The 11,435-nt window shown below is 41.5% G+C and overlaps 1 pseudogene; it reads right to left on the bottom strand.

Annotated features, from left to right (window-relative positions):
* Positions 1 to 8,752: 8,752 nt before the first annotated feature.
* LOC111167532 (ferritin light chain pseudogene) lies at positions 8,753 to 10,028 on the bottom strand (annotated as a pseudogene).
* Positions 10,029 to 11,435: the final 1,407 nt, after the last annotated feature.

The raw sequence follows: 11,435 nt of genomic DNA, 5'->3' as shown, positions 1-11,435 counted from the left end.
TTGTTAGGCACAAATGACCACATGTTGTTGAATTTATCAGTTGTGATGCTCACTTGAGGTGCTCTTAGCTTAAAATGACTGCTCTCTTAGTAATACTCAGATCCTGGCTTACATGCAAAAACTTTACACATCGTTATGATATAATTGGCCACCATATGTGTCAAAATCTGCAACAAAATTTTAAAAAGAAAATCACAGAAATCACTTAGAGCTGTCGAATTGTACTATTTTTGTTGAAAATTAATAATCAATATTGTATATGTGATAATTCCCTATTAACAATATTCAATTGACTTAAATCTCTTTATTCTCAGGACAGGTTGTGTCAGAAGGTGCTTTTCTCAGGGGAATGGGTATCAGCTCACAGGGAAGTGTGCCATCTACTGGAGTTGCTAATATGCCCTCTAACACCACCAGGAATTCTTTTTCAGGGCTCTTTGGGATACTAATATTTCCTCCATTCCTGGGCACTCCCTCCTTCCCCACCAGCAGCCCCATTTTTACACAGCATAAACAGAGCACGGAGTTCCCATGCGGCCGTGTAGCAGCTTCTGAACTGAGTCCTAATGATGCTTGTCTCTCTATGAGTGTGCGCTGCACTAGTCACTTGCTTCTAATGAATAGAATATGACAAAGGGGTTGGGAAAGCCCTTCTCAAATTAAGTTACAAAAGAGTGTGACCTCTGTCTTGGTCACAAACTGTCTCTCTCTGGTGCCTCTTGCTTGTCATTCTGATGAAGACAGCTGCCATGTGTGAGCTACCTCATGGAGAGGTCCACATGGCAAGGAACCGAGGGCGGCCTCTGGCCAACAACCAGTGAGAAACTGAGGCCCTCAGTGGAACTGAGACCCTTAGTCCGACAGCTTGTGAGAAACACAATCCTGCCAACAATCATGTGAGTGAGCTCAGAAGCAGATCCTTCCTCCACGGAACCTTCAGATGAGGCTGCAGCCCCAGTCACCATCTTGATTGCAACACTGTGAGAGACCCTGGTTCCTGACCCACAGAAACTGTGGCAAAACAAATGTTTTGAACCATTAAGTTTGGGGATGATTTGTTATGCAGCGGTAGATAACTAATTCAAGGGCCGATACCGACTCAGTAATTCTGATGGATTTTCAAAAGCTTCAGAAAGTTCTTGTTAGAATTGGCTTAATAAGCCTCATAAAGACGCGCTCCTGTGACTGGCTGGTTAGCCTGTTAGACCTTGCGTCTCCAGGGGAGTACTTCTGGAACTTCTGGGGTCACTCGGTCTGTAGTCCTACAAAGAGGATGTCACAAAAGACAGGTCTTTATCATACACCAGGTGAGTGAGCATTTTAAGGTAAGTATACTTTCCAGTGTAACGTGTTGTTTTTATCATTAATTTTCAGTTGTGAGAATAAAACACGAACACATTCTCCTGGTGAAAATAAGTATGTTACAGATAAACTCCTCTTTGACAGTAATCTGATCTAGGTTCTTCTCCTCCCTACCTCTCCAGTCTTTATTGTGAGTTTGGAGTAAATCTTTCTAGAACTTAAAAAAATTATATAAACATGCATGTGCTTGTTTTTACAAAAAATAACACTCTCTTGCAATATCATTCACTTTTTTCACTCCTCCTTGCTTTTTTTTTCCACTCAACCAGTTTTGAAATCCCTGTTGATATATGTGGATCTAGTTCATTCTTAGCTATGAAATGGAAAACACCACATTTTACTTATCTATCTCGTACTGATGACCTTAAGTTGTTTCCAAATTTTCACTGTTATACACAACACTGCAGTGAACATTTCCTACCTGTCTATGCCAGAGTGTGTTTTTCTGGGGCAGACACCTATGAGGGGAAGAGCTGGGTCATATAATATGCACATCTTTAGTCTTAGCGACATTGCCAAATTGCCCAACAAAATGGCTGTGTTAATTTACACTTCCTGTAGTAATGAATGTGCCTGTTTGCTCTAAATCTTGCCAGAATGCCATATTTCCCAGTCTGGTGAGAGAAAAACAACTTCACGTTGTTTTAGTTCGCATTCCTCTAGTTATTAATGAGGTTGAAAATCTTTTCATATACTTATTGGCAGGTTTTCTCCATTTTTATAGGGTTCCTATGAGAGCAGCTGTGTGTGTGTGTGTGTGTGTGTGTGTGTGTATGTGTGTAGCAGGGGTTGGGGGAAGGGTGTGAATTTGAGCTTGGATGCCAACTACCCAGGGGAGTTTCATTCCCGTTCTGAGAACATCAGCTGCCCACTGCTGATAGCACTGGGAGGGCTTGTGAGAAATTGAGATCACGTGCAGCCTCTCCCTTTGGGGTGAGATAGAGCCACTGGTTTCAGCTAGGACGTTAATCGAGACAGCCCTGGGGGTTATCTGGTACTAAAACTGCTCGTCTCTTCCCAGCACTGCTGTGTGAATGCAAACACAAGGGGGTTATGATGTTGGCTTAATTAATTGCTTCTGATCAATGCAAAATAGTTTGCTGCCCCACTATGGGGGCAAGGCAGAGGATGAATGGAACTCAGGAAGCTCCCCTCTGTAAAAGTTAAAGACTACCGGATGCCTAAACAGGCAAAACAGACAAGGGCAAAGATGCTCAGGAATTCAAGTTTGGGACGCCTCACACCTGCAAGGCAAGAGTAGTTAGGATTGTGTGATGGAGGAGGGATACCTCACAACTAGCGGCAAAAACAAAGCCTATTGCTGATCCTCAAGTTTGCCAAATATGTGTATTTATATATTTTAAAGAATTTCTCAAACCTTTGACTGACTTCTCTCTCAATATAAATGAAGATGGATAAACTTGTGCTGTTTAGACCATAGGTTCCAGAATTGTGTTGGAATTAGAAGGCGAACAGATCTGATCCAAAGATCTTTATCTTGCAGCTGGATGCAGAAACTGAGGAGACCTTGGTTTCTCTTTGGGAAGTGTGAGTTCATTTTATGTTGTAAGGGGAAACAATCACGTTATTTTAAACAACAGAATTTTTGGAAGGGTATATATGGGAAGATGGGTTATGTGAATAATTAGTGACCAAAGGGATGGGCTGTTTCATGAGGAGGGGGGTACCACCCAACATTCATTCAACCCTCCCAACAGCAATCATGATTATTTCTGGGCAATTCCCTAGGTGTGTACAATCTTGGTGGAATGATAAATCGAGGATCTGGCAGAACTCCTGCTACAGAGGCCCCTGAATGCTCCATCTGCCAGATTCTTCCTCTAATTTCTGCAATAGAGCCAAAATGTCAGCATGTTGCCCAAAGTATGTGAGGGTGACTCAGTCTTCTGGAACTTTTAATCCTTTAATCCTCAACAGAGTGAAGCAAATCAATTCATTCATTCCAGTGACTGTGCTGGGAAAGGTTGTCAACCTACTCCAGTTACAGAGACTCTCTGGAACTCCCTGGTTCTGTTTTGCTCCGTTGCATGAATATACTTCAATTTATATACCCTTTCTCTATCAACATCTGGAGGTGTCTCAAATATTGCCGCTGTGAGGATCCCTTTTTTTTCTCCCATTAATTTTACTTCAGTAGCTTCAATTCTCTATCCCTAGCTAATGAATGGATAGATTTTTGTCACAAGTGTTTTATTTATAATACATTTAAATACATATGTTTTAATTTCTTTTTATCGCTCTTACTAGATACATATATTTCTAGGAAGAAACAAAGTAAGCTTATACCCCCCAAAAGAGAAAATATATCTATAGTTTAAGTAAAATAGAAAAAATACCAAGCTGTAAAAAATGCAAAGTTGGGAAAAATTTCTAATAATCATATCCAACTCCCAAATTGTCTTTCATTGCCAAACACTGCACCTAACTAAAACATTTAAAATTTAGTAATAGCACGATTACTTGATTAGTTTTATTTTGTTTCTGTAATTAATAATCTTAATATTACGAAAAAGACAAAATTTGGATAAAGACAAAAATTGCAATGAAAATACACAAAGCAGGACTTCCCTGGTGGCACAGTGGTTAAGAATCCGCCTGCCAATGCAGGGGACACAGGTTCGAGCCCTGGTCCAGGAAGATCCCACATGCCATGGAGCAATGAAGCCCGTGCACCACAACTACTGAGCCTGCGCTCTAGAGCCCACGAGCCACAACTACTGAGCCCACGAGCCACAACTACTGAAGCCCATGTGCCTAGAGCCCGTGCTCCACAACAGGAGAGGCCACCGCAATGAGAAGCCCGTGAACCGCAATGAAGAGTAGCCCCCGCTCGCCGCAGCTAGAGAAAGCCCGCACGCAGCAACAAAGACCCAACGCAGCCAAAAATAATAAATAAATAAATTTTTTTTTAAAAAGGAAGAAAATACACAAAGCAATGTTGGAGTTAGTTTTATAGCTTGTGATAGCATCATAGACAAAAAAAAGAATCAATGTCCTTTGTTTTGTTTAGCGACCCAAAAATTGGGCCAAATGCATTGCCCTTGGAAATGTCTAAACTGTGTCTTCTCTATCCCTTTGCCTGTTAGTTCAGGGTAAACTTAATCAGTATGTTTCTGATTTATTGTCACATAGGTCACTGAAAAGTTGTTTCTAAAATGTTAGTTCATAACAAATGAGCTTTTTGAACCATTTAAAAATACTTTCATGATCTTGTATTAGAGACCAAAAAAGTCATGTTTCTCTAGATGTCATTGGACTGAAATCCCAGTGAGGAGAAGTTTAACTTTAGAATTCTAAAAGTCAGAATAGATTTTCAACTTGAAAAAGCACGTCTTCTACCACTATTCTTCAGTGTTATCCAAGCTTCTCTCCCGTTCCATGGATCTGATATTTAAGAAATTGAACTTTGACTTCAATTTAAAGGCCATCCGAGTGCTTCTCTTTTTTAAAATTGAAGTACAGTTGATTTACAATATGGTGTTAGTTTCAAGTGTACAGCATAGTGATTCAGTTTTTCTTGCAGATTATATTCTAATGTAGGGTATTATAAGAAAACGCTGTGAAGATTCTTGTTCTTCGTTTTTGGTGTACATGTTCACACATTTCTCTTGGGTATACATCCAGGAGTAAAATTGCTGGGTGGTACTTGTAATAGAGGTAAAACATGTATCTTTAATAAGTAAAAGTCTAATGTTAAATGGTAATTTTGCTTGCTCCCAGGACTATGCAGGGACCATAGAATGCCCCATTATACCCCCTCCTGGCCTATATGCCATTGCAGTTGTGTCTCTTAAGCCTTTCAAAACATTATTATTATTGTATTGTACAGTGAGTATTTTTTTGCCTTCTTTAATTTATTTTTATCTATTTATTGAAGTATAGAGTATTTACAATGTTGTGTTAGTTTCTGGTGTACAGCAAAGTGATTCAGTTATACATATACATATTCTTTTTCATATTCTTTTCCATTATATTTTATTGTAAGATATTGAATATAGTTCCCTGTGTTATACAGTACGACCTTATTGTTTATCTATTTTATACGAAGTAGTTTGTATGTGCTAATCCCAAACTCCTAATTTATCCCTCCCCCACTTTCCCCTTTGGTAACTATAAATTTGTTCTCTATGTCTGTGAGTTTGTTTCTGTTTTGTAAATAAGCTCATTTGTATCATATTTTAGACTCCACATATAAGTGATATCATGATATTTGTCTTTGTCTTAGTATGATAATCTCTAGGTCCATCCATGTTGCTGCAAATGGCATTATTCCATTCTTTTTATGGCTGGGTAATATTCCACTGTGTATATGTACCACATCTTCTTTATTCATTCATCTGTTGATGGACATTTAGGCTGCTTCCATGCCTTGGCTATTGTAAATACATTTCATATTTATTCTTGAAGGATACTTTCACTGAGTATAGCTTGTTAGGTTGGCTGTTATTCTCTTTCAGCTCACAGAAATTAACTTCCTATTTTCTTTAGGCCTCTGCTATTTTTGTTGAAAAGTCCACTGTCAGTCTGTTTCTCCTTTGTAGGAAATGTATCTTTCTGCAATTTCACTGGCAATGTTGACCTTGATCACCTGGTTGATGTAGTGCTTGCTAGGTTTCTCCACTATAAAGTTACTTTCCCCCCTTTTGATACAGTACTCTTTAGAAGAAAGGCTAAGCACAGCTCACACTTAAGGGGTGAGGAGTTAAGCATCACCTCCTTGAGGGGGAGTATCTATATAAATTATTTGTAATTCTTCAGTATAGGAGATTTGTCTATTCTCCCCCATCAACTTTTTTTTCAGTTGTTTATATCAGTATGGACTCATGGATATTTATTTTATAAATATAACTTTAGGTTGTAGTTCAGTATTACATGATTTGTTTTGTTTCTCTTGCCCAAATTGTTCCAGCTTTGACAATTGGTAGCTCATTCAGGTGTTCTCCTGTATTCCACTGACATACCCCCATCCCTTTTTTTTTTTTTTGAGCACTTCCTTACTTTCTGGCACTTCAAGATGCTCCAGGCTCATCTTGTATTTTTCATGCGCCCGTTTTTTGTTTTTTTGCAGATATTTTCAATAATGTATTTTATTTCTTTAAATAATGTAAGCATTTTTTTTCAATTAATCTCTGAAGTTTTGGTAAGTCTGATTCTGCAGTCTGTTGTTTCAACTGGTTCCCACTCATGGTGACTTGTTCTCTTATATGTTTGGTTAGTTTTACTTTATACTGATTACTGTACTTGAAATTTTATTTTGAAGATTCACTGAAGCCTAGAATGAAGCTGCTTTTCTCCAAAAAAAAGTTCTCCATTTGCTTTTTCTTCATGGGGTAGTCCCAATCTGGAACCACTTTAAATCAGGTACACAGCTCTAATTTCCCAGAACTACTCAGGCACTGTGAACCTAAGCTTTAAGTTCATGGTCACAACTTGACAGGGAAGGAATTTTTTTCCTGCTCTAAATATCACCAAGCCAGTGGGGTCCCAGCTTAACATAGGAAAGGCCTCCTATTACTTTCTCTACCTTGGGCTGTTTTGCGTCCAAATTTCCCCATTAAGCTGCTAAAACTGAAGCACAAGTGTTCCTTATTAGCAAATCCCATGGGGGTAAAAGCGATCCTGGGCTTTGAAACTCTGTTTCTTTCTATAGACTCCTGCTTTCTCTTGGTTTTTGGCCTGGTATTTCCTTGCTTTTTCATTAGCTTTTAAATGCTCTTAAGGTTTAAAAAAATCTATTCATGTGTTTAGTTGTTTGTTAGTTATCCATATTTTTAAAAATCTATTCATGTGTTCAGTTGTTAGTTATTCGTGTTTTTAGTTGATTGGTACAAATAATACAGCCCATCTTTCCTAGAAATAACTTTTTCAATCTAGTGACTCTGTCTTTCTTCAGTTCTCTAAAATTCTCAGACATTATCTCCTTCAATATTGCCCCTTCCTGATTTTTTCTAGTTTTACTCTCTGGAACTTTCATTAAATAAGTCCTGGTGCCTCTCAACCTACTCTCTTAGCTCTTAATTACGTCCTCATATTTTCAATCTTTTTATCACTGTGCAGCCTCTGATGAGTGATTCCCTCAGCTGTCCTCTAAGTCACAAATTCACTTTTTCCACCCATTATTTTGTTTATCTCAGCATGTTGGGCATTCGTCAGTTTGTTCTCAGATTCATTCCCCATCCTGTTCCCTGATGCTCTGTTCCCTCCGTATTGCAAGGACCTTCATATCCCATGATCCCTTCTATGTAAGTTTGCGTATTTCTCTCCCTCTGTCTCGGCTTTGGGTAACGTCTCTGGAAGTGACTGTGTCTCCTCTTTGCCTCCATCTCCCGCCAGAGAGCCTCACCTTTCAGGGCCGCAGCACCTGCTGTGTTTCTAGTTCCCATCAGCGGGCTGTAAATGCTGGGTTCTGCCAACACAACTTCCTTCTGTTGTCCCTTCAATCATACGGGCGGTAGCAGCTTCCTGCTGTTTTTTTGTTTGTTTTTTGCGGTATTTGGGCCTCTTACCGTTGTGGCCTCTTCCGTTGCGGAGCACAGGCTCCGGACGCGCAGGCTCAGCGGCCATGGCTTACGGGCCCAGCTGCTCCGCGGCATGTGGCATCTTCCCGGACTAGGGCACGAACCCGTGTCGCCTGCATCAGCAGGCAGACTCTCAACCACTGCGCCACCAGGGAAGCCCCTTCCTGCTGTTTTTAATCTCTGGGATGCCTCACCATCCCTCCTTGGCTTCTCCGTTCCACCATCACCTGTGTCATAAATTCCTTGTATAAAGTTCCCTCTGTTGAGGGATTTTTCTTTTCCTGACTGGACCTTGACTAAAATGCCATCTAAAAATTATTTGTGTGTTGTTTTTATTTTTTAATATGTATTTATTTATTTATTTTTGCTGCAAAAAGCTTTGTTGTTTCCATTTGGTCCAAGGCTTGGGAGAGGGCTCCAGGGTGGTTAAAAGCTGCCTAGTGGGACTTCCCTGGTGGCGCAGTGGTTAAGAATCCGCCTGCCAATGCAGGGGACACGGGTTCGAGCCTTAGTCTGGGAAGATCCCACATGTGGCGGAGCAACTAAGCCCGTGTGCCACAGCTACTGAGCCTGCGCTCTAGAGCCCGCAAGCCACAACTACTGAAGCCCACGTGCCACACTACTGAGCCTGCGCTCTAGAGCCCACGTGCCACAACTACTGAGCCCACGTGCCACAACTACTGAAGCCTGCACGCCTAGAGCCCGTGCTCCGCAACAAGAGAAGCCACCGCAACGAAGCTCGCCGCAACTAGAGAAAGCCCGCACGCGGCAACGAAGACCCAATGCAGCCAAAAATAAATAAATAAAATAAATACATTTATTATTTAAAAAAAGCTGCCTAGCGGCTGCAGAGTGCAACTTCAGGCCAAAGCCCTGACACCACAGGGGCTCCTCAAAGCCCGCTGGGCTCCGGACGCTCCTACTCGTGCTGGAGGGCGAGCCTTTCGACGAGGGACTCGCCCAGCCCCACCTGGAGACCAGCCGGCCTGCGGAGGTTGGTCAGGTGGGCGTGCATCTTCTGGATGAGTTTCACCTGCTCATCTAGGAGGCGGCTCTCCAGGAAGTCACAGAGGCGGGGGTCTGCGCGGGCAGAGCCCAGGCCGTGCAGGTCCACAAGGGCCTGGTTCAGGTTCTCCTCCGCGAGCACGACGGCTTCCACAGCGTCCTGGGTTTCACCCCACTCATCCTGAGATGTTTCTGCACGTCCTGGAAGCGCGGCTGCCGCGCTGCTTTTGCATTTTCAAGAGGCGCTGGGCGTCCTCACGCTTCCCCTCGGCCACTTCGCGGAAAAAGTGGCCCAGGCCCTCCAGAGCCGCGTCGTGGTGGTGGAAATAGGAGCCCAGAGAGAGGTAGGTGCGGGAGGCCGGCAGATGCATGTTGACCAGGCGGTTGACAGCAGCCTCCACCTCGGCGGAATCATTCTGACGAATCTGGGAGCTCGTGGTGGATCGGTAATACGGAGTTAAGTTCAAAATATGGTGTTGGCGGTCCCGGTGGCTGAGGACAGCTGAGCGGCTGGTTCCGAAGGTTGCGAGTGGAACACAGGTTGGAGGTGGTCAGAGGCGGGAGCGAGGGGCGCCCCTGGGTCTGTTCTGTCCAAACACTGTTGTAGCAGGAGATGGAGCCGCGGGAGTGCCCAGCGCACTGCCTGTGTGTTGTTTTTTATCAAGAATCCCATCTGTTCTTGATTCGTAGCACATGCTTTTGTTTGTTGATTTTAAATACACTTATTTTAAAATCCTTTCCAAATTGTTCTATTATTTCGACTTTCTTTTATATGACTCCTCTTAGATGTTGGCTTCCTTTTGCGGGTGTTGGGTTTCATTGTGGCCTTTGTAGGTTTTTTTGGAACGCTCATCTTCATGGAGGCTTTTTTTCTCTCCCATTCGCTGTCCCTGGAAAGTGGTTTTACGATGGGCTTCAGCCCAACGTCTTGAGGACCGAAGTCAGTGGCTCAGGGCTTTTGCTCTGTGGGCACATCACGCTTCCAAAGCAGGAGCTCACACAAAATGCATACCTGGTGGCTGACTGTGCAGTCTCTCTGCTTTCTTGCTCTATCAGGGGCAGTTTGTTTCCAGTGGATAGGTGGGCCTTGTTCAACACCTTCACATATAGCCGGGGGACCATGAGCGGTGTCCCCACTGGGAATGGGGGTGTGTGGGTGTTCCTTACTCCTTGGTTGGATTTGAAATTCCAGACTTGTGGTCAAAAGGTACCAACTTACAGTTATAAGATAAATAAGTACCAGGGAGGTAATGTACACCATCATGACTGTAGTTAACACTGCTGTGTGGTATATTTGAATGTTGATAAGAGAGTAGGTCCTAAAAGTTCTCATGACAAGGAAAAACACATTTTTCTTCTCTTTTTGTATCTATATGAGCTGATGGATATTAACTTATTGTAATCATTTCACAATTATGTAGGTCAAGCCATTATGCTGTATACCTTAAACTTATACAGTGCTGTATGTTAATTATATCTCAATAAAACTGAAAAATGAAAATTAAAAAATAAATAAAGCAGAAAAAGAAATTCCAGACTTTACTATCTGGGTCAGGTTCTTCCGGGACTCTATGGGCCCACATTGTTCAACTTGTCCTTCCTGCTGTGGGTTTCCACTTCCCTTCTGGTCCACGATTTAAAAAATCATGTCCCTGAGTATTTTTTTAAACACTGTATCTATCATTTTTACATTTTTGAAACCGAGTGAGGGAAGTTTAGCATACATTCACCCTGAGTCAACACAGTTTTTAACCACAATGTAGTTTAAAGCCTTGCTGCTCAAAGTGCCTTCTGTGGAGTGTGTTTTTTAATTTAATTTAATTTAATTTCACTATTTTATTTTATTTTTATAAAATTTTAAAGGTTACTTTCCATTTAGTTATTCCAGAATATTGGCTATATTCCCCATGTTGTACAATACATCCTTTAGCCTATTTTATACCCAATAGTTTGTACCTCTCACTCCCCCACCCCATATTGCCCCTCCCCCTGCCCCACTGGTAACCACTAGTTTGTTCTCTATATCTGTGAGTCTGCTTCTTTTATGTTATAGTCACTAGGTTGTTGTATTTTTTAGAGTCTGTGGAGTGTATTTTATTTTTCTGTTTTTTTAAATTGAAGTGTAGTTCAATTACAATTTTGTGTTAATTTCTGCTGTACAGCAAAGTGATTCAGTTATACATATATATACATTATTTTTCCTATTCTTTTCCATTATAGTTTATCACAGGATATTGAATATAGTTCTCTGTGCTATACAGGAGGACCTTGTTGTTTATCCATTCTATATATACCAGTTTGCATCTTCTAATCCCAAATCCCCAATCCATCCCTCTCCCACCCACCTCCCCCTTGGCCACCATCAGTCTATTCTCTATGTCAGTGATTCTATTGCATAGGTAGGTTCATTTGTATCATATTTTAGATTCCACATATAAGTGATATCATATGATATTTGTCTTTCTCTGTCTGACTTACTTCACTCAGTGTGATAATCTCTAGATCCATCCATGTTGCTGCAAATGGCAT

Source organism: Delphinapterus leucas, chromosome X (genome assembly GCF_059928025.1).
Source record: "Delphinapterus leucas isolate spDelLeu-1000000601 "Yukka" chromosome X, BTC_Dleu_Yukka2, whole genome shotgun sequence".
Classification (NCBI taxonomy): Eukaryota; Metazoa; Chordata; class Mammalia; order Artiodactyla; family Monodontidae; genus Delphinapterus; species Delphinapterus leucas.
The sequence above is the reverse complement of the archived record's forward strand: the minus strand, read 5'-3'. Positions and strand labels throughout refer to the sequence as shown.